Source organism: Chelonia mydas, chromosome 1, assembly GCF_015237465.2.
Source record: "Chelonia mydas isolate rCheMyd1 chromosome 1, rCheMyd1.pri.v2, whole genome shotgun sequence".
NCBI lineage: Eukaryota > Metazoa > Chordata > Testudines > Cheloniidae > Chelonia > Chelonia mydas.
In genome coordinates, this window is record NC_057849.1 from 48147666 (window position 1) to 48172119 (window position 24454).

General features: G+C 44.9%; 1 protein-coding gene across 10 annotated transcripts in view; it reads right to left on the reverse strand.

Annotated features, from left to right (window-relative positions):
• The window catches only part of LOC102945514 (NEDD4-binding protein 2-like 2), a 105546-nt gene that overhangs the window by 26657 nt on the left and 54435 nt on the right, over positions 1-24454 (reverse strand). The gene's annotated exons all lie outside the window — the stretch shown is intronic.

Below are 24454 nucleotides of genomic sequence, written 5' to 3' on the forward strand. Positions count from 1 at the left end.
TGTCTAAGAAAAGATAACAAAAATTATAAATAACTTTGTGTAAGAAAGGGAGCTTGAAGCTGTAGAGTCTGGTGCTGGAGGTGACTGTGATGAGATTGTTCTAATGAGCTTCCTATTTATAAGTAACTGATAACTACTTGCTGAGTGTTTTGCCTTAATAAATATTTTTTAGACCCATCTGTTGAGTAAGTGAACCTCAATCCAATGATTTAAGTTTACTAGAGACAAATTAATTTAGTAGTAGGCAATTATGTAATTATGAATCTCAAGTCTATAAATCTGAATTGTTGAGTTGCACTTCTCATCAAGATTAACAGGCAGCAGTACAAATAAAAATGGCAACTAAACTTTTTGGCATCACACTTCTCAATTACAGGTTTCTAACCAAACTAAGCCCTAAATAAAGAAAATAAAGATGACTAGATAAACCTATTACAGGAATTTAATATATTCTATAGATATACTTTTATTTATAGAGCAAAACAATGAAGGGAAGATTTCAGAGTAGCAGCCGCGTTAGTCTGTATTCGCAAAAAGAAAAAGAGTACTTATGGCACCTTAGAGACTAACAAATTTATTTGAGCATAAGCTTTCGTGACCTACAGCTCACTTCATCGGATGCAATGAAGGGAAGGTAATTCCAAATAAATGAATCTGAGGTTGATGACCTATATAGGTAAAATAGTTTCTTTTCATACCTTCATATACACCAGAACAGACTGATACAAATTGAGAAGAGATTCTATAGAAATAAAAAATAAGGGAAGAGTTGATACCACCAGTAGAGTACCACATCCATACCTCGAGTCCACATCCATAGAGATTTGTTTCCTCCCTATAATACCCAGTAAATGAGTGCAAGAATGATTAACCTGTCATCTTACAAATGTCATTTTCCATTTCTTTACTGGAAAAGTATTGTTACTTATCTTGTACAGTAACTGGAATTCTTCAAAATATTTGGTCCCTATGTGGATTCCACTTGAGATGTGCATGCATTCCATTTGTCTGAGACCAGAAGATTTTTGTTAGCAGTGTCCATTGGTCCATGCCTGCACCCTTCTCCTCCTTGTGTTTTGAACTAAGGGCATCAGTGGCACAGTGCACTGACCACTTCTCCAGTTCTTTCTCTATAGTGAATTACCAGCAGGATCCACAGCAGAGGAGAAGGAGGGCAGGTAGTGGAATATACACATAGGGACTCAAGTTCTTTAAGAACTTCAGTAACTGCATAAGATAAGTAACCGTACTTTCTTCTTTGAATGATAGTCCCTATGTGTATTCAACCTGAGGGGGCTTACTCGCAGTATTCATTGAGGCCGAGGGTGGGGGGGTGAGGAACCTTACTCTACCACAGATTGGAAGACTGTTCTGCTGAAGGCCGCATCTGCTGTAGAGGCTTGTACCAGCATGTACTGTCTCACAAAGGTGTGCACAGAACACCACCTTGCTGCTTTACAGATTTCCACAAGAGGGGCACTTGAAAGTGAAACTACTAACATAGCCTGGGTTCTGGTCGAGTGGGCCCTCACACTTGTGCGGGAGAGGTCGCAGTTAGTTCATTGCAAAGCAAGATTCAGCCTGAAATCCATTTGCAAAGTCTCTGTGAGGAGACTGCCTCCGCACTCGTGCTTTTGGCAAAGGAGAAAAACAGTTTAGGGGATTTTCGGAAGGGTTTTGTCCTTTTCAGGTGTAATGTCAAGACTCAACAGACATCCAGAGTATGTAGCTGCTTATGCTGTCTGGTGGCATGTGGCTTCACGAAGAAGAGAGGTGAGTGGATGACCTTGTTCAGATGGAATTCTGAGATTACTCTGGGGAGGAATTTAGGATATAACCTCAAGGAAACCTTGTCCTTCTGGAAGACCATATAGGGCAGGTACACCATAAGGACGCACTGCTCACCTACTCTTCTGGCTGAGGTCATTGCACCCAGAAAGGTAACCTTTGTAGCTAGATGGAACATTCATTCATGCTATTAAGACTAGACTGAGATCCCATACTGGGTTAGGTTTTAGTACCAGAAGAAAGTTTCTGACAAGTCCCTTCAGAAACTGTTTTGTAGGAGGATGGGGAAAGACCAAATGTCTGTCCACTGGACGGTGAAAGGCACAAGTTACTCTCAAGTGCACTTGCAAGGAGATGATAGATAGTCTCAATGTTTTTAGAGAGAGGAAGCAGTCCAGAATAGTAGGGATCTCAGCATCCTCTGATGGTCTATGGCACAAGATAGAAAATCTTTTTCATTTAGCTGTATAGCATTTTCTCATGAAGTCTTTTCAGCTATAGCTAAGAATGGCTTGTACTATCTCTGAGCATGATCATTCTGCACTTGTCATCCATCATAACCACCTGTTAAAGGGAGAGATTCCGAGTTGGGGTGGAGGATCTTGCCATTGTCCTAGGTCAAAAGATCTGGGAAGAGCTGAATGCAGAGGAACAGGCGTGAGGCCACCTGGAGAAGGCTGGTGAACGAGAACTGTCTCGACCACTGAGAAAAAACTAAGATCACCAATGCCTTGTCCTGTATGATTTTACTCAGGATTCAAAGTAAGAGCAAAATGAGTGAGAATGCATACATCAGTGTTTCTGGCCATTGTACTAGAAACACATCTCCTCTGCACTTGAGGCCCCTAGCCACTCTGGAGCAGTATGCCAGGCTTTTCTTGTTTTCTTGGGATGCAAAGAGATCCCATAATTGGAATATACTCTGTACCACTGCGATATAGAATCTCTGTATGTGTGGATGTGGTAGGGGGACACAAAAGTCCCATCAAAAAGATTTCTTGGTGGGAGGCTGGAGCTAGAAGGATAATGAAGAAGGAACAGTCTGTTCACTATACTGCATTCTTTGGTGTTTTCTACGAGGCTTGAAAGCTCTTTGATGGTAGAATGATTGAGGAGATGGTTATTATATGGTTATAAGATTGAGCCTTAGGATATATCCTCCTTGGTGCGAGAGTAAAGATACTCAGAGAACAAAGAGTTGCTCTTGAGTCTTCGAGGGTACATAACAATTCCTCTGTTTTCTCACCGAATAGGTTATTTCCCATGAAAGATCCTCTGTAGTGGACTGAACTTCTTTTGAAAATCTGGAGGATTGGTGTCACAAAGCCCAACTCATAACTATGGATGTTGCCTTCGAGCAGGGATGCTGTACCTGCTGCGTCCACCGAAGCCTGGAAGGGCCAATCTAGCTAGCAATTTACCTTCAGCAGTGATTGCTTGGAACTGAAATCTATCCTTTTGAGGTAGTTTGTTATTGAATTCAGAGAGCTTATTGTAATTAATAAAATCATACTTACTTAGACATCAATGCTTGGTAGTTCACTATGTAGAACTACAAACTTGCTGATGTGAAATTCATTCTTCCAAAGAGGGCTACACGTTTGGTCTTCTTCTTTGTGGCTGTAGATCCAGGTTGGCTGTTGCTTGTTTCTTTTGGTGACTGCCTGCACCACTAAAGAGTTTGGAGCACAGTGTGAAAGTAACTTTTCTGTCCCCTTTAATAATACAAAGTATTTCTTCTCCATTCCTTAGGGGGGGGGCAGTGCAAGTGGCTGGAATATGCCAGACTATTTTGGCCAGTTCTAGCGTCATTAACAGGCAGTGCCACTTTATTGGGACTAGCGCTCTGGAGGATATCCAGTATCTTCTGAGGGGTGTCATATACTTCCTCCAGCAGGATCTGGTGTGTGTCTGCAATTCTCTTCAGAATGTCCTGGAATTGCCTGTAGTTATCAGGTGGTGATGGTGAGGCTGCTGTGACTGCCTCATCTGGTGAGGACATTGATAATTCTTCAGCAACGAGTGGTTCCACCTGTTCAGGTTGCTCCTCTTCCTCAGTGTCCCTGAGCAGGTTAAGGCTCTGCCCCAAAATGGGAAGCCTGTCTTGACTCCCCTTGAAACCTTGCCTTTCTGGGATACCTCACATATGGATTCCATGGACCCCAATAAGGCCAATGTGAGGGATCATAGGTAAGGATACAATTTAATCATGGAAGTTATGGATTCCATGACTTTAATGAACGTCCACGACTTCTTTGGCTTCAGCCAGTGGCGGATCCTGGAGCTTTCAGTCCCATCCTCACCACTGCGGGACTCAGGCTTTAGTCCTTTAGTCCCCCTGGTAGTCTTTCTCCCCCCAAAAAATAGTTTTAGTAAAAGTCATCAACAAGTCCTGGGCTTCCATGGATTTTTGTTTATTGCCTGCGACTTGTCCATGATTTTTACTAAAAATAACCAGGATAAAATCTTAACCTTAATCATAGGGGTAACAGGGTGGTCCCCATGGAAGAGGACACCATTGGTTCCAAGTTGGATATTCCTTCCTGTGAGATTGGGAAGGTGCCCTGGAGATCTTGGAGCCTCTATTGGGGCTCACTTCCCGCCTTGATAGGGGTGGTGAAGCTCTCCCCACCATATCAGACTCATTGGAGGAGAATGAGGTCTCTGTGACAATAGGAGGTGCCGTTGGTAGCCGTGGTCTCATTATGATTCAGCTGGTCGACAATACTGAAAAGTGGCAAAATGTTGGTGTAGGGACCTGCTTGGTTAGGACTGGATCTGAAAGTATGGGTGATTCTGGATCTGCACAGATCATAAGGTCCTCCAGTATAGTGTATCTAGTGGCAGCCCCAGGTGCTGGAGAGTGGATCAGGCTCCCATACCTTAGTGGTGCCAGCTTCAGATGGGCAGCATATTTTGGGTACCGACGATTCCTTTTCTCTGTGCATCAGTACCATTGGTGTAAGAGGCATCCACTGTCTTCTCTCCCTCATCAATACTGACGATATTTCCAGCCCTGCAGCTGTCAACAGTTTTGGTTGCTTGTTCCTTCTGTGGTTCAGTGCTAAGGAACCAATACTGTGGTGAGTGCCACGCCACACCCATAGGTGCAAAGTGATAACTGACATAAAGGGTGTTGGAGAGGAAATCTTCTTTTGGATGAGGTCTTGGAGGGAGATTTCTCACTTTTCTTGTGAGAGCGTTTGCTTTTACCCTCCTGATGTCTCTGTTTGGAAGAATCTTTAACTCCACCTTGAACAGCCTCAGAGCCAGAGATCACCCTGCTCAAGGGGGAGCTTCTCAGTGCCTCTCTCCGATGTACAGGAGCGTCTGATGGTCCAGAACTGGATGAGGTTTCATGGAATGATCCATCAGGAATCTTCTAAGCCTGAACTCACAGGGTTGATTAGTTTGGTGAGGAGAGGACCAACAGACACTGTACTGAGAGAGGATATGAACTTTCCTGTGGCAATAAAGACATGTATCAAAGTCGTCACTGACTGGGAAAGCCTGGGGACAGGCCACACAGATCTTGAATCCCAGGGTCTTCGGCATCCTAGGTACCTGCATAGGGGGGTATCAGGGTGAGGGCGCCCCTTGTACACCTGAACTACTGAAATGACACTATCTAAACTGGTAAAACTATTAACAGATCTATGTTTTTTTAACAGGAATGCTAGCTAAAGCTACGGACACTAGAGAAGTCCATCTCAGGCCACAGGTGGTAGAAAGGAATTGGAGAGGCCTCTAGTCTAGAGCACCCTTTATGCCCTTACTTCAGAGTATAAGGAGCAGAAAGGCACTGGTGTGGACCAACTGACGCTGCTAGAAAAAATCTTCTGGTCTCAGATGCAAGGAGTGCATGCACACCTTGAGTGGAATACACGTTGGAAATCAAAGAAGAGGCACCTTGACTCTCAGTGGATATGGTAGGTAGGTCTCAGTCAAAGGTAAGTCTCAATCTTCGAGGTAGGTCTCAGACAAATTCACCAAGCTATAGTGGATTTGAAAGTCTTGATTCCCTTTTATATTACAGTTTTTAAAAAAAACATCAATTAACCTGGTATCTAAGCTGTGAATATACTTGAGACCCTCCACTAGCAGAAACATGCCAAATTCTTTCCAGATTAATTGAGGAGTCTTCTGTGACAAAGAAGCACCAAAAGGTGCTCTTTGTTGGATATAGAATGGGACAAAAACATGCATTTTTAATTCAAAATAAACCTTGAGATAAACAGAAAAAGGAAGGAGGAAATGGTCCTCAACACAAGACTTTCCTTATATAAAACAAAAAATATAATACAAGACAATTTGCCAGCTTGTCACTCTGTGGTCACCAATGTGTGTGTGCACACTAGAAAAAGTGTTAGAGAGCCCACAACAACAGGGCAGCTGTACCTGTGCTAAGTTGCTAGAATAATACTAGTAAAAATGCCTGACGCTGTTCTACATTAGCACTTACCTGATTCCTACCATGACAGCAGCCTTACCATTGCTGGCAATTGCATTAAAATGAATAGGAGTACTTGTGGCACCTTAGAGACGAACAAATTTATTTGATTATAAGCTTTTATGAGCTACAGCTCACTTCATCGGATGCATGCAGTGGAAAATACAGTGGGAAGATTTTATATACACAGAGAACATGAAACAATGGGTGTTACCATACACACTGTAACAAGAGTGATCAGGTAAGGTGAGCTACTACCAGCAGGAGAGAAAAAAAAGCTTTTGTAGTGATAATCAAGGTGGGCCATTTCCAGCAGTTGACAAGAATGTGTGAGGAACTGGTGGGGGGAATAAACATGGGGAAATAGTTTTACTTTGTGTAATGACACATCCACTCCCAGTCTTTATTCAAGCCTAATTTAATGGTGTCCAGTTTGCAAATTAATTCCAATTCAGCAGTCTCTCGTTGGAGTCTGTTTATGAAGTTTTTTTGTTGAAGAATTGCCACTTTTAGGTCTGTAATCGAGTGACCAGAGAGACTGAAGTGTTCTCTGACTGGTTTTTGAATGTTATAATTCTTGATGTCTGATTTGTGTCCATTTATTCTTTTGCGTAGAGACTGTCCAGTCTGGCCAATGTACATGGCAGAGGGGCATTGCTGGCACATGATGGCATATATCACATTGGTAGATGTGCAGGTAAACAAGCCTCTGATAGTGTGGCTGATGTGATTAGGCCCTATGATGGTGTCCCCTGAATAGATATGTGGCCACAGTTGGCAAAGCTTATGCTCAAATAAATTTGTTAGTCTCTAAGGTGCCACAATTACTCCTTTTCTTTTTGCGGATACAGACTAACATGGCTGCTACTCTGAAACCTATTAAAATTAATGCTATTTTTTGTAATGTACAACATGCCTAAAAGGACACTTAATGCTCAAGAACATTAGTGGCCAAAGACAACAGTTTAATTAAGCATATTAAGGTTCCAAGGTGGAACAACTGTTCAAAAGGGAACAAGTCATTTTGACTCGCCTTTGATAATGTAATGGTGCACAAGTGAGCTTGACCCTCAGTCTCTGAAGATGCGCACTCTCACAGATCATAGAATATCAGGGTTGGAAGGGACCTCAGGAGGTCATCTAGTCCAACCCCCTGCTCAAAGCAGGACCAATCCCCAACTAAATCATCCCAGCTAGGGCTTTGTCAAGCCTGACCTTAAAAACCTCTAAGGAAGGTGATTCCACCACCTCCCTAGGCAACCCATTCTAGTGCTTCCCCACCCTCCTAGTGAAAAAGTTTTTCCTAATATCCAACCTAAACCTCCCCCACTTCAACTTGAGACCATTACTCCTTGTTCTGTCATCTAGTACCACTGAGAACAGTCTAGATCCATCCTCTTTGGAACCCCCTTTCAGGTAGTTGAAAGCAGCTATCAAATCCCCCCTCATTCTTCTCTTCTGCAGACTAAATAATCCCAGTTCCCTCAGATCAATCCATGCATATCTGAGAGGACAAATAAGCAGTTAATTGTATCCCTCTCATGAAAGAATTCAAAACAGATTGAGGGAACCATATTGACAAATCAGAGCTAAGGTGTCCAGGGCAAGAACTACTAGATGTGTTGGGGTCTTCTGCCTGATATTCCATTTTTCTAAATAATTTTGGGGAATGAATGACATAACAAAATTATGGAACCATGGCAATAGGGGAAAAAAGTGACCATGAAAATCACCATATTACCTGACAACAGCTGCAGAAGTGGACAGCTCAGTATTGGTGCAAAAAGAAGAAAAAAAGGTCTTTGTCTGGCATCTGTGAGATCAAACTTGCTTGGGTGCATAGTTAGCTTCCCCTGAACTGACAGCCAGCTGAGGAATTCTACTAAGAGATTAGTCTTCCTTAATAGATGTCAGGCTCTTAAGGCAAGGGGATTCCTCCACTTAGGTAAAAAGAAACTGACTCTCCTCCTCCAACCCATCATTTCCTATTTCTTGAAGTACATTGTTACAAAAGTATCCTCAAAGTTGAGGATAGGGCTCTACTTTTCCAAAGGGTCAAAAAGCTTTCCTGGTAACAATAAACCCGAACACATTAAATGGAGAGACAAGTTTTTGAGAGAGAGCACCTATCGCATGCCACCCTATTTACATAGCTGAGCATTTATATTATGCACAGTGTTGTAGCTGAAGCTATAGCCACACTACAGAGCTTACAGCAGTGCAGCTATACCAATGCAGCTACACCACTGTAGCGCTGCTAGTGCAGATACTCTAAGCTAACCGGGGAGAGCTCTCCCGTCAACTTAATTACTCCAGCCCCTGCAAGCAGCAGTAGCTCTGACAGCGGGAGAAGCTCTCCCGCTGACATAGTGCTGTCCACACTGGCGTTTATGTCAGTGTAACTTACGTTGCTCAAGGAAGTGGCTTATTCATACCCTTGAGTGACATAACTTATACCAACGTAAGCTGTAGTGTGAATATAGCCTGAATGTCTGCATCCAAGTACTTCCTACCAAAAATATGGCATCTTTTAGGTCTAACTATGAATAAAATTTACAATAAATTAAAGACACAGGATGTTGGATCCTTTAGAAATGAGTGGGCCATATTTAACACTTTGACAACACTTTGATATAAAAATTATCTACCTTGCTTTAGCAGCTGGGTAGAAAGTTTGATATATCGAGAGACAAAATTTTTAACCCTGATACAGAGCTGACTAATTCTTCCTCTTCCGATATTCAGAATTCTGATAAGCAAACTACGGAAATGTGGCCTGGATAAAATAACTATAAGGTGAGTGCAGAACTGATGAAAGACTATACTCAAAGATTTCAGAATGGTAGCATAGTTATCAGTGGTTCACTGTCAAATAGGAAGGGCATATCTACCAGAGTCCCACAAGGGTCAGCCTTGGTCTGGTACTATTCAATATTTTCATGAATGACTTGGATAACAGAGTGGAAAGAATGCTTACAAAATTTGTGGATTACTGCAATTTGGGAAGGGCTGCAATCACTTTGGGGACAGTACTAGAAATGAAAATGACTGACAAATTAGAGAATTGGTCTGAAATCAACAAAATGTAACTCAAGTGAAGAGTTTACAGAGGAAGGGAAGTGAAGGCAGCTATAAAAAACAATATATATCAAATGGAAGAAAGGGAAATTAGGTAGTAATGAATATAAATCAGAAGTTAGGAACTGTATAACATTGATACCAGAAACAAAGGGACACTAGTTTAAATTTATGGTTAGCAGAGTTCAGGAAAATAAGGTGGTTTTTTTAGTCTATTCAGAATAAAAAGAATCCTGATAATTGGTCTTTTACTAGATGAAAATGGTAGTATTATCAATAATAATAAGAAGAAAGAAAAGGCAGAAGTGTTCAATAAATATTTCTGTTCTCTATTTGGGGGAAAGAGGGAAAGATATAGTCTAATCATTTGGTGACGATAGCTCTTTCCGTTCCTCTAGTATCTCTGGATGATGATAAACAGAAGCTATTAATGTTGGATATTTTAAAATGAGCAGGTCCATATAACTTCCATCCAAGAGTTTTAAAGGAACTGGCTAAGGAGCTTACTGAATCATTAATCTAATTTTCAATAAGTCTTGAAGCACTGGGGAATTTCCAGAAGACTGGAAGAAGGCTAGAGTTGTCAAAAAAATTTTAAAAGGGTATACGGGATGAACTGAATAATTACAGACCTATCACCTGACATCGATCCCAGGCAAGATAATGGAGTGGCTGATATGGGACTCGATTAATAATTACAGTACCCTCCTTTCATTCTTTAATTCAAATCAGCATGGGTTTACAGAAAATAGAAACTGTCAAACTAAGGTATTTTTTTAATGAGATTAAAAGTTTGGTTGAAAAAGATAATAGTATCGACTATTTAGTCTAAATAATATTTAGACTTCTATAGGACGTTTAACTTGGTACCATATGACATTTTGATGAAAAAACTAGAACAATACAGAATTAACATGGCACACATTAAATGGTTTAAAAACTGGCTAACTGATAAGTTTCAAAATGTACTTGTAAATGGGGAATCATCCTCAAGTGGGTGTCTTTCTAGTGGAGTCCCACAGTGACCGGTTCTTGGCCCTATGCTATTTAATATTTTTATCAATGACCTGGGGAAAAAAAAACACAAAATCATCACTGATAAAGTTTGTAGATGACACAAAAATTGGGGGAGTGGTAAATAATCAAGAGGACAGGTCACTGATTCACTGTGATCTGGATCTTTTGGTAAACTGGGCACAAGCAATGTATGTTTTAATATGGCTAAATGTAACCCGCATACCTTCTGGATGTGGTGTTCTGTTCCACATGGGGGGGAGGGAACACAAACACCTCTACAGCCAGTTCGCTTTTAGTTCATGCAGTAGAGGCTAATGCACTAAGCTCCAGAGGTTCCAGGTTCAATCCTACCCACCAATGACCGGGGTCTGTTGGCGTTACATATACATGTAGAAACAAAGAATGTAAGCCATATTTACAGGATCATATCCCAGGAAGCAGGATACTGTGTCTAGTTCTGGTGCCCACAGTTCAAGAAAGATGTTGATAAATTGGAGAGGGTGGAAGAGTCACAGGAATCATTAAAGAGTTAGAAAACATGCTTTATAGTAATAAGCTAACTAGACTGAGCTCTTTGAGTCTAACAAAGGGAAGGTTAAGGGGTGACTTGATTACAATCTTTAAGTATCTACATGGGAACAAATGTTTAATAATTTGCTTTTCAACCTAACAGAGAAAAAGGTATAACATGATCCAATTGGTGGAACCTGAAGCTAGACAAATTCAGACTGGAAATAAGGTGTAATTTTTTAACAGTGAGAGTAATTAACCACTGGAACAATTTACCAATGGTCGTGGTGGATTTCTCCATCACTGACAATTTTAAAATCAAGATTGGATGCTTTTCTAAAATATATGCTCTAGGGGAAGTTTTATGGCCTGTGTTATACAGCAGAGCAGACTAGATGATCACAATGGTCCCTTCAAGTCCTTAGAATCGGTGAATCTATTAAAGTACTTCACTTCGGAAGGAAAAATCAAATGTACAACTGCAAAATGGGTAAACAACAGGCTACATGGTAATACTGCTGAAAAGGATCTGGGGGTTATAATGGATCACAAACCAAATGTAAGTCAAAAATGTGATGCAGCTGAGAATAAAACTAATAACATTCAGGAGTGTATTAACAGCAGGGTAGTATGTAAGACACAGGAGGTAATTATCCTACTCTCCTCAGCGCTGGTGAGGCCTCAGCTGGAGTATTGTGTACAGGAAAAATGTGGATAAATGGAAGTGAGTCCAGAGGACAGCAACAAAAATGATAAAAGGTTTAGAAAACATGACCTATGAGGAAAGGTTAAAAAAACTGGGCATGTTTAGTTTTGAGAAAAGAAGACTGAAGGGAGACCTAATAACAGTCTTCAAATATGTTAAGGGCTGTTATAAAGAGGATGGTGATCAATTGTTCTCCGTGTCCACTGAAGGTAGGACAAGAAGTAAATGGGCCAAATCTAAAGCAAGGGAGATTAAGATAGTAGGAACAACTTTTGAACTATAAGGATAGTTAAGTACTGGAATAGGCTTCCAAGGGAGGTTGTAGAATCCCCAACATTTGAAGTTTTTAAGAACAGGTTAGACAAACATCTGTCAGGGATGGTTGGTTTACTTAGTCCTGCCACAGCACAGATGTTTGGATTTGATGACCTCTCAAGATCCCTTCCAGCCCTACATTTCTATGATTCTATATGGAAGATTTACAGGGATGCTAGAAGACTTCTCTAGAACTGATGCAAACTTCTTCCTTAAAGGTCTCTTGCAATGAGACAAAGACAGGGATGTCCCAACTTCACAAAAGGAGCTGCCCTGTGTATCTGCAGTAACGGGTTCCTTGCTATTACAAAAGAACTAAGTATTATGCTACTACAGTACAGAAGTGCTTGAACAACTATAAAGATCTGAGAGACATACTTCCAATGTTGTTAGCAGGAATGAGTATAATTGAAATCCAAAGGCAAAGGTATGGAGTCATCATTTACTTCTCTTATGGTTGCTGGATTAGCTCTATCCCTTCTTATCATTCTCCTCTCCTAGATGTGACTTTGCAGCCTGCTGAGGCCCAAGCAAAGGGAACATTACAAGTACTGATTAAAGCAGGTTCTCTGTACCTTCCCCATGGGCTTAAAAAATTGACAAAAAGTTGAGGATTCACTCACCTCCTGATATACTGGGCCACTTCTCTCAATCCATTCCACATGAGAGCCCAGCTCTCTTGGGACCTACAATGGAGGGTGGGTTCCTAACATATTGCAGAGGTTTACAAAAGTGTGAGGAAAAAATCACAAGACTAACACAGTTAGTCTTCCCCCCTGCCCCAATCATCATTCTGAAACAGGTAGCAGAATAACATCCTAACAGGATTCAACTAGCAGTGCAAGAAAAGCAGGAGTACATGAACTATGAGGAAAGGTTATGATCTTTGAGGGAAGGTTAAAAAAAACTGCTTGTTTAGCCTTGAGAAAAGAAGTCTGAGGGGCGGACTGGCTAATAGTCTTCAAATATGTTAAGGGATGTTATAAAAAGGACTGGTTTCAGAGTAACAGCCGTGTTAGTCTGTATTCACAAAAAGAAAAGGAGTACTTGTGGCACCTTAGAGACTAACCAATTTATTTGAGCATGAGCTTTCGTGAGCTACAGCATCCGATGAAGTGAGCTGTAGCTCACGAAAGCTCATGCTCAAATAAATTGGTTAGTCTCTAAGGTGGCACAAGTACTCCTTTTCTTTTTATAAAAAGGACTGTTATCAATTGTTCTCCATATCCACTGAAGGCAGGACAAGAAGTAATAGGCTTAATCTGCAGCAAGGAAGATTTAGGTAGGATATTAGAAAAAACGTTTAACTATAAGGATCATGGGCGGACAGTGACACAGCCATTGGGGGAGGCTAAATCCCACCTCCTCCCCTTGTGCCCAGGGCCCCATCCCTCACCCTCCCCTTCTGCCCTCCCTTTCCCACAGGAGTCCAGAGCACCCCCACCACGGCCCTCGGCCCCAGCACTGGGTGGACAGGGTCGAGGCGCCAGCCGCGGTGCACTGGGTGGCGTAGCCACAGCACACCCAGCCCTGGTGTGCTGGGAAGAAGTGACCCCAGCCTTGGTGCACTGGGTGGCCAGCCCCAGAGCACCAGGTGGCGCAGCTGCAGCGCCCCCTACCCCAGTGCGCCAGGCAGTGCGTCTGCAGCACCCACAGCCCTGATGCACTGGGCAGCCAGTCCCAGAGCGCCAAAGGGTACGGTCTAAGCGCTGGGTGGGCTGCGTGACCCCAGCGCCAGCCGCCCTGAGTCCCTGCGAGAGACAGGCCGGCCAGCCCCAGCCAGCCTGGGTCAGGGCAGAATGCTGGAGGGAACTGCAGGAGGGGGACCTGGCCCTTGGGGTGGAGCCATACTAGGCTGTTTGGGGAGGCAGTGACTCCCCCAGCCTACGATACCCACCGCCCATGATAGGGATAGTTAAGTACTGGAATAGGCTTCCAAGGGAGGTTATGGAATCCCCATCACTGGAGGTTTTTAATAAGAGGTTGGGCAAACACCTGTCAGGGATGGTCTACGTTTACTTGGTCCTTCCTCAGAGCAGAGGGCTAGACTTGATGACTTCTTGAGATCCCTTCCAGCCCTATATTTCTATGATTCTATATACATTAACTGTATTTTAACTAAGTTAGAGCAACTACTGGCACCAGAGACTGTGGAAACAGGAATCTGAAGCATCTAGCACAGAGGTGGGCAAACTACGTCCCGCAGGCCCTCCTGTCCGGCTGGCTAGCCTCTGGCCCCTCCCCTGCTGTTCCCCCACCCCGCAGCCTCAGCTCACTGTGCCACTGGCACAATGCTCTGGGCGGCGGGGCTGCGAGCTCTTGCCGAGCAGCGCAGCTGCAGAGCCGCAGCCTGACCTGGTGCTCTGTGCTGCGCGGTGGCATGGCTGGCTCCAGCAGGGCGGCACGGCTGCCTGTCCTGGTGCTCTGGGCGGCGCAGCTGTAGCGCCGCCAGCCACTGGTGCTCCAGGCAGCAAGGTAAGGGGGCAGGGAGCAGGGGGCGGTTGGATAGAGGGCAGGGGAGTTCAGGGTGGTGGTCAAGGGTCGGGGTGTTGATAGGGGTTGGGGCAGTCAGAGGGCGGGGAACAGGGGGGTTGAATGGGGCAGGGGTTCTGGGGGGGCAGTCAGGAAGGAGAGGGGGTTTGGATGGGGCAGCAGAGGGCAGTCAGGGGCAGGAGTTCCAGGGGTGGTCAGGGAGAAGGGGTGGTTGGATGGGGCAGGGGTCCCGGGGGGGTATTCAGGAATGAGAGGAGGGGTTGGATGGGGCGGTAGGGGGCAGTCAGGGGCGGGAGGTCTGGGGGCCGTCATGGAATGAGGGGGGATTTGATAGCTGCTTTCAACTACCTGAGAGGTGGTTCCAAAGAGGATGGTTCTAGACTATTCTCAGTGGTAGAAGATGACAGGACAAGGAGTAATGGTCTCAAGTTGCAGTGGGGGAGGTTTAGGTTGGATATTAGGAAAAACTTTTTCACTAGGAGGGTGGTGAAACACTGGAATGCGTTACCTAGGGAAGTGGTAGAATCTCCTTCCTTAGAAGTTTTTAAGGTCAGGCTTGACAAAGCCCTGGCTGGGATGATTTAATTGGGGATTGGTCCTGCTTTGAGCAGGGGGTTGGACTAGATGACCTCCTGAGGTCCCTTCCAACCCTGATATTCTATGATTCTATGGAACAGGGGTGGTTGGATGGGGCAGGAGTTCCAGGGGGGCCACTGGGGGGCGAGAAGCAGGGGGGCATTGGATAGGGGTGGGGGCCAGGCCACGCTTGGCTGTTTGGAAAGGCACAGCCTCCCCTAATCGGCCCTCCATACAGTTTTGGAAACCCGATGTGGCCCTCAGGCCAAAAGGTTTGCCCGCCCCTGATCTAGTGGAACCAATAGCTATTATTTCATTGAAACTGCTGCCTGCCAAACTCAGTAAGAAGTGCAACCCATCAATCTGGACGGATGGATTTAGCAGATTGAGCTATATTATTCCACGTTCATAAGGCCATGTCAATGACTTAGGGTTTGGAAGAACAGAAGTATTAGTAGAACAAGACACATTAAGCTAGTTTAGCAAAAAACTCGGGGTGGAAAAAAAAAAAGCAATGGTGCTACACTCTAGATCAAACATCTGACCTCATTCTTTACCTCTCCTTTGCCCAGACAGATGCACTTCATTCAATAGGTTCTATCCTAAGTCTGGTTGATAAGGCATCTGTTTGTCAATGTTTCATTGTGCTAGCAGCACTAGGAACGATACTTTTGCCTGGTGTGTATTCTATGTCATATATTAAGATTTTAGAATTTAATAAAAAAAATCAAAGAAAATTAGTAGAAATATTTGCTTCTTTCATTCTCTTTTTGATCACTCATAAATCTATGGTGGAGAGTTTTCCGTATCATAAAACCACACACATAATAAGGTACATTGAAACACCGAGGAAATTTGAGAACCAGCATGGAGATAGTTGTTTACAAAGTGGAGCTTTTTAGTAGGGTTGTGTAAAAAAACAAAACAAAACCCCAAAGAATACCAAGAAAATAAACCAAGTTGTTGTTTCAGTTTTGTTAAATATTGCTGTACAGTAAGTATAAAAACAATGTTTCTTCATAAGTAAACCTGAAAGGTGACACTTTGTCTTTATTATATAAGAGTCTTATTGCTTATTTGCTGATATTTTGCATCCTTTTGTTCTACCACCAATAAAGAAGCATGAAATATCAATGAAGTGATGCTCTGATACTTATGATTTTGTGGTATGCGCTAATGCCCAAAATAATTAATGAAGTCCAGCTTGATTGAAAATCTATGCTCAAAATAGGCTGCCCACTGGAACAGCAAATGCGCTTCTGACTGAAGTACATTCTTCTGAAGAGAAAAATACACAGAAAAATTATGCCAGACCTCTCTAAAATATGTCAGATTCAAAACAAGCAGTTTAACCAAAGACAGCTTTGCCACTTTAGAAGCCTCAAATTTAGCACATCCCAAAAGCTAACATTGCTTGATTATAATATCTGAGAATGGCTGTACTTGTTCCTGAAATAGAATGTAAATGAACTGATAACTCAAAAATAACTCTGTGCCCATGAATATGGCACAATACTAGGACATATGCTATTTAGAGAAATTACTTTGTCAGTGGACTCAAATAAAAGCAATATTTATATAAAATATTTACTTGAATAATCCTCTCTTCTATTATTCCAAATGTATGTTTGAACAAAAATGTTCTCCCTCACAACCTAACCTCACTTCAGCATCACAATCTTTCTGCTGTATGATTTAACTCTAGGATCAAAGAGAATTAAATAAGGATTTACTTTCTTAAAGCCTAATGAAGCAAAAATACCTTTGGTGATTAAGAAAAAGACAGTTACCTTTTCTGTAACTGGTGTACTTCGAGATGTGTTGCTCATGTCCACTCCATATTAGGTGTCTATGCTTGCCACATGCACCAGTGCCGGAAGTTTTTCCCTCAGCAGTATCTGCAAGTGGCTCTGACGCCCTCTGGAGTGGCGCCCACATGGCGCAGTATAAGGGGCGCCACCATTTCCCGACACCCTCAGTTTCTTCTTGCTGGAAACTCCAACAGTGGGGAAGGAGGGCGGGTTGTGGAATGGACATGAGCAACGCATCTTGAAGAACACCAGTTACGGAAAAGGTAACTGTCTTTTCTTCTTTGAGTGCTTGCTCATGTCTATTCCATATTAGGTGACTCCCAAGCAGTACCCGTGGAGGCCGGTAGGAGTTCACGGACGTGTAGATTGCAACACAGCTCTGCCAAACACAGCGTTGTCTCTGGCCTGCTGAGTGATGGCATAATGAGTGGTAAACATGTAGACAGAAGACCACGTTGCAGCTCTACAGATGTCCTGGATAGGGACGTGAGCCAGGAAAGCTGCCGAAGACACCTGAGCTCTTGCTGATGGGGCTCTGACAATCGGCAGCAGTGGAACCCTCTCCAGATAGTAACAGGTCCTTATGCATGAGGTAATCCAATTGGAAATCCTCTGCAAGGACACTAGGTGACCCTTCATCCTATCCGCTGTAGCAACGAAGAGTTGAGTCGATTTTCGGAAAGGTTTGGTATGTTCTAAGTAGAAAGCCAAGGTCATCTGGACGTCTAGGGCGTGAAGATGCCTCTCCTCACTGGTCTTGTGCTGTTTGGGACAGAACACCAGGAGGAAGACATTCCTGGCTCCTCTGGAAGGTAGAGACCACCTTTCGCAGGAAGGCCGGGAGGGGCCGCAACTGAACCTTATCTTTGTAGAAGACTGTGTATAAAGGTTCTGAGGTCAAGGCTTTAATTTAGAGACCTGTCTTGCTGATGTCACCGCCACCAGGAATGCAACCTTCCATGACAGATGGGAAAGGGAGCAGGAATCCAGGGCTCAAAGGGCGGGCCGGTGAGCCTAGAGAGGACCAAGTTAAGATCCCACTGCGGGACAGGAGTCTGTACCTGCGGGAAGAGTTTCTCGAGCCCTCTCAAGAATCTGACCGTCATGTCATGCAAAAACACTGTCTGTCCTTGGATCAGCGGGTGAAAAGCGGAGATCGCCGCTAGATGCACTCTAATGGAAGAGTGTGCCAGGCTCTGGTTCCTCAAATGGAGCAGGTAGTCCATGACAGCCCGTATGGAGGAACGGGAGGGACAGATAACATGCTCGGACACCCAGCAGGAAAACCTTGTCCACTTGGCCAGGTAAGTCAGTCTGACTTACGGCTTCCTACTCCCCAAGAGGACCTTTTGGACTCCTTCCAAACAGGTCTGCTCCTCCAGGTTCAGCCACGCAGCATCCATGCCAAGAGGTGGAGGGACTCAAGGTTGGGTTGTAGGAGCCGGCTGTGGTCCTGAGACAGCAGGTCCTGGCAGCTGGGCAGGGGACAGGGAGGGGCCTCTGACAAGCTCATGAGCATTGTGAACCAATGTTGGCGAGGTGGGGCCATCATGACAACCTGCGCTTTGTCTCTCTTGATCTTTGCCAGGACCCTGCAGATGAGTGGAATCGGAGTGAACAAGTACATCAGGCTCCCTGACCACGACAGGAGGAAGGAATCGGAGAGGGAGACCTTGCTAAGACCTTGCCAAGAGCAAAACCGGTGGCATTTCATGTTCTGTCTGGTAGCAAACAGGTCCACTTGGGGCATTCCCCACCTTAGGAAGATCATGCAGGCTGCCTCTGGATGGAGAAGTCTTGCTGAGCTGATCCACCAGCATATTCTTGACACGGGGAAGGTGATAAGCTTCCAGGTGGATTTCGTGGCTGATACAGAAGTCCCATAGACCTAATGCCTTTTGACAGAGAGTTGAAGAGTGCGCTCCCCCTTGCCGGTTGATGTAGGAACATCAAGGCTGTGTTGTCCATCAGGACTCGTACCACCTTATCCGACAGGTGGGTCAGGAAGACTCCACACGCCAACCGGACTGCTCCGAGCTCTTTGACATTTATGTGCAACTTTGCCTCTTCTGGGGACCACATCCCAGGTCTGGAGATCGCCGAGATGCCCACCCAAGCCAAAGTCTGAAGCGTCCAACACCAACTCAATGGAGTTGGGGGTTGTTGAACAGAACCCACTCCAGGACTGTCTTACGGTTGGTACACCATCGCAGCGAAGTATCGCCTGGGGAATTGTAACCATCTTTTCCAGTGGGTCTCTGGACTGGGAATAGATGGTCCCCAGCCATTGTTGCAGGGGCTGCATTCAGAGGCTGGCATGGTGGACCACGTAAGTGAACGCTGCCATGTGACCCAGGAGGTGCAGACAGACCCTGGCTGCAGTCAGAGGGAATGCAGAGACTTCCGTGATGAGGCTCATCAACATGTGGAATCTTTCCAGCAGCAGGAAAGCCTGGCGCAGGTCGAGTTGAGGACCATTCCAATGAACTCTATCCTCTGCACCGGCACTAACATCGACTTTTTGTTGTTTACCAGTAGGCCCACAGAGCAGCATGTGGCCTGAAGCACCACAACATCCCTTTGGACTTGAGACCTGGAGCTGCCCTTGATGAGCCAGTTGTCAAGGTACAGGTAAATCTGAATACCCCAGCAGCTGAGGTAAGTCGCTACCACTGACATGCACTCGGGCGCACCCTCAAAATGACTGTTTGGCCCCCTGCTTATCACAGGTCGAACCCAACTGGGCAGAGGGTGGCTCGGGCAGCAGTTGTAGCACTTGGCTCATTTGTAGAGTTGGTCCTGCCGAGGCCAACTCTCTTGGCCCTGCAGCTGCTGCAGTTTGAACTGCTTACGCGCTGGGGCTGGGACGCAGACACCCAGGGTTTTTAGTCCTTGAGGCCATGCAATTTGCTGTCTGTTTGCTCCGCAAATAGGGCCCAGCTGTCCAAGGGCACATCCTGCATTGACTTCTGAGCCTCATGGAGAACCCAGAGAGGAGCAGCCAAGAGGCTTGCCGCATGGAGATAACGGAAGCCTTGGTGCAGGCAGCATCCGCAGCGTTTGACTCTGCCTGGAGGGCCGCCCTGGTCGCAGTCATGCCCTCATCAAGGATCGTTCGGAACGCCTTTCTTGGAAGCCTCAGGGAGCAACCCTTCGAACTTGGCCATGGCTTGCCACATACTGAAGGGGGATGGGATACTGAGGTCGCTGGCCTCTCCGAGGCTCCCGACACCAATCAGGCAGCCTGGGAAGGCTGGGTGAACCCTTAAGGGTTCCACGGGTACCATCGCACCGGCCACTGCACTTGGGGCCATGGGACAGGTTTTGGTGCTGATAATGTACCATCGGTACCGGTGCTTGTCCCGCAGTCAGGAAACCTCGCTCTGAGCCAGAGCTACCTGCGAAGCTGTTGGTCCCAGGCGAGCAGGATCAGGCTAAGCGGTGGCTCTTGTCCAACTGGTGCCAGTTGCTGCATCCCAAAGCCAACCTGTCTGAGCGGGACTGTCTTGGTCGGGCTCTCGGGGACCGACGGTGTTCGGCGGATCTGCGTCAGATACCTGGTAAACCATGCCTCACGCTACTCGACTGGTACCAGGATGTCAAACGGGACCGGGAGCTACTATGAGCCTGCTGCTGGGAGGATCGTCCTGAGTAGGGCAACCTTCCTCTTGGAGACGGCGATGACGGCCCAGCAATCGGCAGTCTCTGGTGCCCGATCAGTCCCGGGATCGGTCCCGGACCCTTGAAGATGGTCGGGGCCAATCCCGGGGTTCTTGCCGGGTGGCATGTGCCACAGAGGGTCTGTGCCAATCTACCAGCGAGGTATGCCTCGATTCCCTTGATCGGTGCCCCCCGTATGGGGACCGAAGAGGGCTCCGCTGAGCCTCCCACGCCTCAGGACGGGAGAGAAGGCTGCAGGCAGGGCAACGCTGGCGAGACGTCCCTCTTGATGGGAAATGGTACTGCTGAGGCGGGGACACATGCATAGGTCCTGACGTGGGTTTTCCCCGAGATTGGGGTACCATGGGAGCCAGTGAGGGCGGCACCAGGAGTGTCAGGATCTCCTGAGCTGCTTGAAGGGCTTTGCGGGTCAATGGCACCTGAAGCTGGCTGGGGCCTAAACTGCTATCTGGAGTCGCAAGCAAGGCTTGGGATGGGCTGCATCGCTCGGCTTGAGCTGAAGCCCGACTTCCCGAGGGGGATGTTGACCTGCCCGACACGAGTCTTGGCTAACCCCCTGCCCTCTCCTTTCCCTTACAGGAGGCAGGAGATCTTCCCCTCAGTCTTTTTCGGTTTCTTGACCAGAGTCGTGGAGGGAGACCAGTGCCGGCTTGTGGATGGTGCTAGGGGAGCACTGCGCACGGAGGCCATGGTGCTCAGTGTGGAGTCGAATTGCTGCTCCAGTGCTGGAGTGAGTGCCAACTCCATTAAGAGTCCTCCTTCTTCGTCCTAGGTTTGAAGGACTTGCAGATAAGTGACAAATGCCCTATGTGCCCTTTGCCTAAGCACCTTAGGCAGCTGGTATGGTGATCGCTGACAGGCATAGGCCATTTGCAGCTATCACAGGGTTTAAAGCCTGGGGACCAGGGCATGCCCTGACCCCCGGCTGGGTCCCATTCGGGACTAATGGAGAGTTTGAGAACTACTACTAAGGGTAACTAAGAAAACTACTAACTATGTATAACTATTTTACAGGATTTCAAAGTTTGCAAGAACAGAGAAGGAATCAATGCCAGCAAACATTCCAGCACGATCACTGGAGGCAAGAAGGAACTGAGGGTGAGGGGAGCCAGCGGCACCCCTTAAACAGCATCAAGCAGGCGCCACTCCAGAGGGCACCAGAGCCAGTCCCCTACAGATACTGCTGAGGGAAAAACCTCTGGCACCGGTGCATGTGGCAAGCACACAAACGTAATATGGAATGGACATGAACAAACACTCAAAGAACTATCGCATACTCTTCTTACCTTCTGGAGAAATGTACAACTACAGGTACTACTTTTTTATTCTGATAAAATGAAGTGGTTTGGATGTAGAACTGTTTTATGTTGCCATACAATCTTGTATGTCCTCATCCGGTAATTTGATGGTCAACAGACATTGCTGTCAGTGAATTTAGAATCAGAACTATTTAAGGTATAAGTAACAGAATACAGAATTTTTGCATGTCTAGGTGACAAGTATGAATCTGACACAAGATTGTAAGAGTCATGGCCACTGTTTGGTGGGAAAGAGATCAGCCAAGGTAGTTGTGCTGGGGTTGATGGCATTTCATGAATGCATCTGAAGAACGAAATAATCAGTCCAAGTAAATGCAGCAGAAGGTCTGGCTGGTGCCTTCAGCTGCTGCTCTGTGAGAGGAGGTTGAACCATGAGACAGTAGGTTTCTTACAAGAGTGAGGGCGCAATGTGCACCAATAGGACCCTACTTCTGATGCCCTGTAAATTCTTGTAGCAGACCTGATAGTGATTTCAAGTTCTTAACATCTGAGGCCTATATGTAAATCATTTGATTAACTCAATACTGCTCCTCGGCATCCTTGTTGGCGCTCTAAGCGGAGGCACCAAAAACTCAGTGGGCATGTGGTCAGCTACCGTTTTACTTTTTGAGGAGGTCCCTCCAAGACATGTTTGAAACAAAGGAACATGCACCGCATGAAGAAGCATACATACCTCTGTTATTCCAATTATGTGGCTAGACAGAGGACCTCAGGTAACATCTGTCAATTCAATACCTTTCACCAATGCTTAAGCATCATTAAAAAGAAATCAAAGTAGAAAGGGGAGAGCAGAAGTTATAGAAAGAAAAACTGTGAGGCTGAAGTTACCCTTTATGTAGGAGTCCCAATTTCTCTTTCTAAATGTAACACTTTTCGCATGGATGGGTAGTTTCTGGAGTCAGTCAGGAGAAGCCTTATGTACACCTTTCCATTAACCACTTTCCTCTAACAGAACAGATAGATACTAACACCTAGAGCCCTGAGTGGATACAAAATTTCTATCCACATCCGATCCATGATCCGCAAAAGTGGTCTGCGATATAAAGTGGATATCTGCGGATCTCTAGAGTTCTACTAATACATGTATTTAGGTTTTCTATGAAGATTAGAAAATGCTACTTTTGTTAGTTAAATGGCAAAAATTCAAATGGGAAGATAATTTTTCCAAGACCAATATGCCAAGGAAGAGGAATAAAGGGACTAAGACTGTAGGAAGATATTTTCCCTTTCTACTGAGAGGAAAAATTTACTGTAGCACCTGTACAGGACGAAAAGTGAACTGGGAAATCTGTCCTTATAATAAAGCTGAGGGTAGAGGGGGGCAGCTATTGTCTGATTAGAGAACAGAGCCAGGAATTGGGGGATCTGGCCGCTTTATCCAACGCTGCTGTTGACTTGATACAACTTTAATTACTTCATCTATAAATTAACTTGATAATGCTTGCTTCTGTACAGTACTTTAAGATCTATGAATGAAAAGTATTATTTTATTAGAGAACATAGTCCTGATTTCTGAAGATGAAACCTGAGGAGTTTGCGACTGTTGTACTTACTACGGTCCCAATTATGGCCTAGCTAACACGGCAGCATGTGGGCAAAAGGGGGCACATCACAAATCATAGCATGGGTGTGAAAGCAGGCTCTACAGAGCTGCTACTTCCCCCTCATCCAGAACAAGTGGGTGGGAGGGGGTGGAATGGCATGAGGAATGGGGAGAGCCTTGTCTCCACACCCCCAGGTGTAGACCCCCCAGGGTGTAGACCTTGTATTACCAAAATATCTGAGCTCCTCACAATTTTTCATATATGTATCCTCACAACATCCTTTGAGGTAGGGAAGTAGTATTATCCCCATTTTACAGAGAGGGGATTGAGGCAGAGAAAGGCTAAGATATTTGTCAAGGTCACATAGGAAATCTGTGGTGGAACAGGGAATTAACTCAGGACTCTCAAGCCCTAGACTAGTGCCCTAACCATGGGACCATCCTGCATCCAATTTACTACCTCCCATAGTAGCAGGGGAACCAGGAGGGAGAGTTGCCCTTGTTCATGGGAGATCATTTCCTCATGATCTTGCCCTTAATTTGCAGTGCCCAAAGACAACATTATAGATACATTCTAGTGGAGTAACCTGAACATAGCGTTAGAAACTGGTATGCTTAGGATGGACTGCTAAAAAACAAAATCAAGTAACTTTTAGGTCTATATATTATATAAAATGGAACTTCTAGTATTACGTTTAAAATAGTTTACAGTAAAAAGTCTCTTTCCTTCTACTTTTCCCAATATTTGAATATTTTTCCTCTAGATTTTGTCTCCTAGCCCCTAGCTCTTTATGCTTTGCCTATTCAATCTCTCATTGAACATGTTTTATAAGTACTTCCTTTATGAAAATCCAGAAAAATAAACAGAAAGAGATTTTCCCCTCATACTTTTGGTGAAAGATAGTCTCATCATTTAAACTTTAAGATGCTGAAAATCAGAAACCCTTTTTTTTTTCTTGAAAGTGGAAGATGAATGAGGATATTAAAATGGAACAAAATCTTTTTTTACTTTTCCTATGTGGCCAAAGGAAAATCCTCTTCCAACTATAGTAATCATGAGATTAAAAAAAAATAAAATCTGGAATTTCTTCATATACTTCATATATCTGAATATTCTGAGCATATACCATGCAGAAATCTGCTATATAATCTGTAATATGAACCTAA